Source organism: Etheostoma spectabile, chromosome 18 (assembly GCF_008692095.1).
Source record: "Etheostoma spectabile isolate EspeVRDwgs_2016 chromosome 18, UIUC_Espe_1.0, whole genome shotgun sequence".
NCBI lineage: Eukaryota > Metazoa > Chordata > Actinopteri > Perciformes > Percidae > Etheostoma > Etheostoma spectabile.
The window spans coordinates 18,307,367-18,314,433 of record NC_045750.1 but is presented as its reverse complement, the minus strand read 5'-3'; the positions used below and the strand labels follow the sequence as shown (position 1 = coordinate 18,314,433).

The following is a 7,067-nucleotide window of genomic DNA, read 5'->3' as shown; positions in this document are numbered from 1 at the left end:
TAATAAGTATTGGTGCACTGATCCAATATCAAGATCGGATCTAGGCCCCGATATTAACAAAATAACTGTGATGGGAAAAATTAACAGAGCCACAAGTTTTCCTCCGTGGCAACACGTCCTACATCATTCATCGGTAGCACGTGTGTCGCATGCTGGAAGAGTTGAGGAAACAACATGAAGCAAGTTGGCTGTGTGGAGATACTTCACACTCGCCACGCCAACTAGTTTGTCGGCTGTTTGCAATGTCAGAAAAGTAAATGTTTTGAGGGGTGGTGGTAGTACTGCTAAGTACAATACTACCAATTTAGTCAACCACATCCAAAAGCATGAAGCAAATTCAATACGTTACATCTATGTTATTTTATCTTAGTTAGGAAAGTGATGTTTACTTGGAAAAGTCTGGGGGCTTTAGTCTCTTCCAAAAAGTGGAAGGAAGGTATGAAGTGCAAGGTATACAGTTTATTATCAATTCAACAGCATCAGATCAGTATAGATATCAACAGGTACACATCGGCATCAGTATCAGGACTGAAAAAGTTGGATTGGTGCATCCCTAGTATTAAGTTGCTCTTTAAAGGTCCCATGGTATTAAATATTCACTTTATGAGGTTTTTTTTAACATTAATATGAGTTCCCCAGCCTGCCTATGGCCCCCCCAGTGGCTAGAAATGGTGATAGGTGTAACCCAAGCCCTGGGTATCCTGCTCTGCCTTTGAGAAAATGAAAGCTCAGATGGGCCGATCTGAAAACTGGCCCCTTATGAGGTCATGAGGGGCAAGGTTATCTCTCCTTTCTCTGCTTTGCCCGCCCAGAGAATTTGGCCCACCCATGAGAGAGAGAGAGAGAGTAAGAGAGACATCATGGCTTTCTAATGAGCAAAGTGGCAGTTGGTCAAGGCCACACCCCCAGCCTCCACCTTGGCCCCCCCCCTTCTCTCCTCCTCAAAAGCTACATACTCAGAAATGGCACATACTAAGGAAAGCTCATTGTGGGACTGGCTCTAGTGGCTGTCATTCTGAACCAAGGCTGAATTTTGGGAAAGAGACTTCAGATACAGTATTAGGGGACCACTAAGGTCTATATAAAAGAGCATCATCATCCCCTTCTCTGGCGTTTCTGAGCCCCTAAACAGACATTAGGAAACACATTTTGGTTTGCAATCTGCAGGGTTGTGTTTCAGTCTCAACGACAAATGGAGACCTTTGGCAACACCAACACTGAGGCCGTTTCTCCTCGTAATTGGGTCTTATCAGTCACAAGGTCTTGTTGGATCAAAGCTCAAATGCTTAAAAACCCAAACATAGCAATGTAAATGTGCATAGAGTTTTTTCCTCATGATTCTGGCTTAATTCTCTGAAGTCTGACTTCAAACTCAAATAAAATTTTCCTAAACTTTATGTTTTTTATCTAAGGCACTAATCTTCCTCCATAGATATCACCTGATATAGGCTACTTTTCGAAACTTTTTAAGGCTCTCACACTGAGCTGAGCATCTCTCCTCCTCCTCCTCCTCCTCCTCCCTCTCCTCCTCCTCCTCCTCCTCTTGGAGGAAAACGCCCCAGCCGTCCCCGTGCAGCCTCCTCCATCCAGCAGCAGTGCTACTCCCCGCGTCTCGCCCGCCACACTGACTGATCCGCGGGCTGCTGATGGAGGGCGCCTCGGTGTAAATGGACTTCAGAAAGGCTCCCTGTTTACCTCAACGCTCCTGTGAAACCAGAGAGAAAATCTAACAGTATACTGTCGCGACAGGACGCATATTTCTCTCTGCGCGTTCTCTGGACACCTGCGCTGTCCGAGCGAGTGCGCGCTGCACGCGGAGCGGAACATCCGAATAGGAGCCCTCTTCACTTCCACACCTGCCGCTTCTTGTCCTCCTGTTTAACCCGAAGCCACGCGCCTCTGGGCGAGGAGGGGACATGTGGACAGGCTTTATGACCTGCGCTGCATCCCGGCTGGAAGGGTAGCCGCCGTGTCCCGCGGAGGACACCGACCAGGTGAGCACAACCCCGGACATCTTTTTGAGTTGTAAAGTCCAATAGGGGCAAAACAGACACTTAGGTGTGTTTTGTGTGTTAATAGGTGTGTCATGTTTTTTTTCTTCAAACGTCTTTTTATTTATTGGTATTTTAGAGAGCAACATATTGCATGCACTCTCTCTAAAATACTACAGAAATAGTTTTTACAAAAACATGTACATACACAGACACGAACACAATAGGTCACGTAAAACAGATAATCCGATTAGATAATTATCAAAGTTCAAAGATGCTCCAAATATTGACGTCACACCTCAGATAGTTATCATAGATACAGAGTTAGGGTATGAGCCTCGGGGATATGTGTTGCCTATAGCTTCTAAAATGTCAATGGAGGGTTGCAAAGTCTGAGAAAATGTGTCCACGGAACCACGCAATGTACACCTGAGTTTTCCCAGTTTGAAGTGCTGCATAATGTCAGGTTCTTCCAGGTCGGTAGAATGAATCAGCGCGTGGGGTGCCTGGGTAGCTCACCTGGTAGAGCGTGCCCCCCCCCACGTACAAATGTTCATTCCTCTCACATTTGCTGCAAGGCAATCCCCCCCTCTCCGCCCTTTCACAACTTCAGATGTCTTATGTAATAAATGCCCCCCAAAAATGATCTTTAAATAAAGAATAAGAATGAATCTGTGAGCTAAAAAAAGTAGTATTCCTACAGAGAGACTGGGCATTGTGGTGTGTTATTCCTGGTGTTTCCTGGTCTTCCCAGTGTGGCCACATCTTTTATTTTATTTATTTGGGTCAGGTTTAAATGCACACCTCTAATACACACTAGTAAAATGTGCCAGAATTAGCCTGGAGGCTGTGTCACATCCAACCACACCAGGTCACCTTCAAAAAAACAGATAAAAGGATTGAGCTATAAATTATGCATACATGCATATATGCCCTATACAATAAAAGTTGATAATACAAATGCTAAAAGACGACAGGAACATGAAAACAAGAAGAGTTGGCTTAAGCTTTTTCTTCTTTCACACCAATGATGAAGTGGAATACATTAAAACAGACTTGAGTTTCCACTAGAGCTGCAATGACAAAAATAAGAATCGGCAACTATTTAGATAATTGAAAAATCGATTCAGTCATTTTTCATGCAACAATAAATTTAAAAAAAAATGCTTTTTTTAGCTTCTCAAATATGGTGATTTTCTGACCCTTTCTGTTTTATATCATATTAAAATGAAAAATATTTGCGTTTTGGACAAAACAAGACATTTAAAGACACCTATTTGGGCTCTGAGAATCAGGAAAGGACATTTCACTATTTTCTGACATTTTTTTACAACAGATGTTTAATCTATTAGTCAATATAATAATCAGTAGATTAATGGATAATGTAAGTAATTGTTAGTTGTCAGCCCCCCCGTAGGATTGCCCTACTGCCGCAGCTCACTGATCAAACATCATGCATTTTCAAAAAGACAAAAAAATTCATCTTTAAATGGGCATGCTTGTGCACAAACTGAAACGCATTGTGTTTTTGAAGTTGAAGTTTATACTTGGGAGTTGGTGTATGCGTCAATCTCTTTAAAGAAGAAGGTTTGTGTGTGTGTGTGTGTGTGCGTGTCTGTGTGTGTGTGTGTGTGTCTGTGTGTGTGTGTGTGTGCGAGTCAGAGAGTGACTGTGATTATCTTCAGAGTGAGTAGTGACTCTAGAGTCATAGTGAGAGAAACAAAGTGGAGCAGGAGAAGTTAACCCTCTCCTTGACTTCACGTTATTTATAGAGAAGGAGAACTAGGAAATGGGGGGCGGGGGGGTTGGGGGGGATGCAACGATACCAAGCCACGGCCAAACGGTCCAATCAAAGTGGGTGTGTTTAGCGTCGCCGCAACGTTTGGTTCAATTTTTTGAAAGGTGTACGTCATGCTACTTAAGTGTTGTAGTACTCAAGATCGGTTCTTGGTATTTTTGAAGGTCTCGGTCTTGCCTTGGAATGGACCACATTTTTACTCGGTCTGGTGTCGGATAAAGAGGACTCAGGACTTTATTTCAGGACCAGGTCAAGACCACAACTTCAGGCATATCACTACATTGCCTGTGCATTATCAAATTTTATGTAGAGGTGGGTCAAGAGGGGGGGCCTTGGGTGCCCCCCCACCTGAAATATGATTTCTCTCCCCACTTCTCGGTGCCCCCCTAATCTATTGGTCTAGAGTGCTGTCAATCTGACAAATTTGATTCCCATTGAATCAGAGTGCTGTCACTTTGCTGCCTGTTGAACCAATGACTGCCTTTCCATTTGGTAAATGGATATGGCAACTCTTCTTTGTTGAAAGTTTGAGGCCAGCTTAGAAACAGAAACATATTAAACTGACTTTAGTGCACTTGTTGCTGTGCAACATTTTTTTGTGTACTTCATTTCCTATATTTTTATACAGTTCTGAGAAAAAAACTCTTCCCAGCCCTTGTCACAGGACTAACAGCCCAAAGAAAATGTGTATTGTATTTGGATACACAATTTGTTACAAATAAAAACAAGTGAAATTAATAATGAACGTGATGTACTTTATTTAGAAAAATTATATTGTTCTATCCGATAATATTATGTGTTGCTGTACTTGTAAGCAGATTTTCTATGCTGTCCTCTGATAAAATCCCATCTGGCCCTGGTCTTGTTTTGGTCCTGACTTGATCTCAACCCCTCAAAGTCTTGGTGTTGTCTCAGTCTCCATACGTTCTGGTCTTGGTGATGACTTGGTCTTGGTTTAGGTGGTCTTGACTACAACACTGGGCTACGGCGTAGGGTCCATATCTCCACCTACCTACGTACCAACCTACGTAGGAACCTATGTCCACTGGCCTTTACTCTCAGATCCCCCCACGTTGGTGTTTCAGGAGGTGTAGAAGATTATGTTCAAACTGAGTTCAACACATCCAGAGCCTCAACGTTTCTTACTTTCTCCTTTTGTGTTTGTGTCGTTGCATGATCAGTATTGTCTCAGGCGATTTGTAACTGTCTCAGGCGACAGGTGCTATTTTCAGTGCTGCTGCTTGTCATCATTACTCCGCATTAACTCTCTAATAGGGCTTTTGTTATTAGGTAAGTGCCTAGAGCTCCGTGGCAGCCTGTGAGAATGAAGATGAAAAGACGGAGGGCAAAAGTGCAGAGGAATGAGCGCTACTAGGTGTGTTGGATATTACAGTGCTTTGGTTTAATAATGATAGTGCTACTTATGTACGCTCCCCCCAGATACTCGGTTATTCCAGGTGTGTGCTGTATCTACCATACAGGATTTCAGGCTTGAACATGCACGGCCTGCATAACTGGACTCTACACTAGTCTTAATGAAATGATTATTAGGGCTTTATTAGTGAAATTTGCCAGTGGATAGACAGGAAAGGGGGAGAGAGATGGGGGATGAAACATTGATGACAGCATTGGCTGTTTGGCGGGCTTTAAATGAACTTTTTTGATCGCAAGCCAACATGACTAACAGATTTTCAAAGTTACCCGCCAATCAGATTTTCCACCAGCTACATGTTTTTTCAAGGGAAAAAAAACCCGAATACATTTAAACATCCTTTTGTTCCTTTAAATTGCTTTATTTGAGTTGACGGCAGACATACTGTACCTTAAAATGTTAAAAATACAAACATTTACTTTGAAAAAAATCATGGTATAACAAAATCTTCAAAGGTGAACAGAAGATAAAGATTATGTATCAGAATCTCTAATCTTCAGAGTCCCTCTCTGAGTCTGTAACTCTGGATATGCTCATTTCCTGCTGCCCGCTCTTTGGGTCCAAACTCTTCATCGTGTGTCTTCCTCTTTTGCTCTTCTGGTTTCTTAACTCCCAAAATCTTCCCATTTGTTTTTAGTTTTTTTATTAACTAACTTTTCGACTGAATGTTAGCTGCTGGTTTGTTTTGCGCCGTTCCGCGTTTTTTTGCGCTGGTTCAATCCCTGACCCTACAGTCCCATGTCAAAGTGTCCTTGGGCAAGGCACTGAACCCAGAGTTGCCCCCGATGCTGCACCATCGGAGTGTAAATGTGTGTGAGGGTTAATCGGAGGAGCAGGTGGCACCATGTACGGTCTCAGTGTATGAATGCGTGTGAATTGTACTATGTAAAAGTGCTTTGAGTAGTAGTTAAGACTAGGAAAGCACTCTATAAGAACAGTCCTTTATTAGTCCCACAAGGGGAAATTGCAATTTACACTCTGTTGTTATTACATGCAGGCCTGAATTACACACACACACGCTCAGTACCTTCACATGGTACATGGTCCTCAAGAGCAGAAGGTGAACTGACACCTCTCCAGCTACCAGTCCACCACCATACTTTGGTCCGCATGTGGACTTGACCAGTGACCCTCCGGTTCCCAAGCCAATTCCCTATGGACTGAGCTACTTTCACCCCCTTTCAGCTTAGCTCGTAATCAAAACCGCACACGCTACACACAACATGGTGTTGCCAGATAAAGATTAAGTTTCCAAGCCAAACACCCGTACAAAACTGCCCAAATTTCTTCAGCAGAAAACAGACAAATCTGGCAACGCTAATCTCGCTGCACTGCAAAGGAAGGTCTAGATAGTCCACAGAGCATTCTGGGATGGGAGAAAAACATGCCCTGGTTTATTGGCTTTTTTTTAAACCAATCACAATCATCTTGGACTGTGCTAAGCACCGAGAAAAGCTGAGGTGCTGCTGCAAAATAGCCTTGAGAAGGAGCTTGATTTGGTAGAACGCCGTGGATATATAGTATGGCAACACTGACCCGTCACATCTGTTCTGCAGCCGGCCGATTCAAACAGATGCAGTGTTATTTGCTTCATTCATCACCAGCCATATTGGCTAGTAACTTTTTTCGCGGGTTGGCAATGTTTCATTTTAAGCCCTGGTTGTTTGGTCAAATTATATGACCTGACCAACGCCCTCTTGTGGCTCTGTGAATGATGACTCTCATATCTGAGAAGCAACAGCAGAAGCAATGTGACGTTGTTGACCCTGATCCTTCCCTTACCTCAATGAAGTATTACTTAGTTTCCTAAACCCAACCAAACTAATCATGGATGTAGCTGGTTCAA

General features: G+C 43.1%; 1 protein-coding gene across 2 annotated transcripts in view; it reads left to right on the top strand.

The window, feature by feature from the left end:
- The first annotated feature begins 1,482 nt into the window (after nucleotides 1-1,482).
- Nucleotides 1,483-7,067, top strand: part of LOC116705963 (heparan sulfate glucosamine 3-O-sulfotransferase 5) — a 105,584-nt gene continuing 99,999 nt past the window's right edge. The window contains exon 1 of one of the 2 annotated variants that reach the window (XM_032542471.1): nucleotides 1,483-1,994. The gene's annotated coding sequence lies outside the window, so the exon portion shown is untranslated. The remainder of the gene's footprint in view (nucleotides 1,995-7,067) is intronic. The other variant, XM_032542470.1, reaches the window with a different exon arrangement.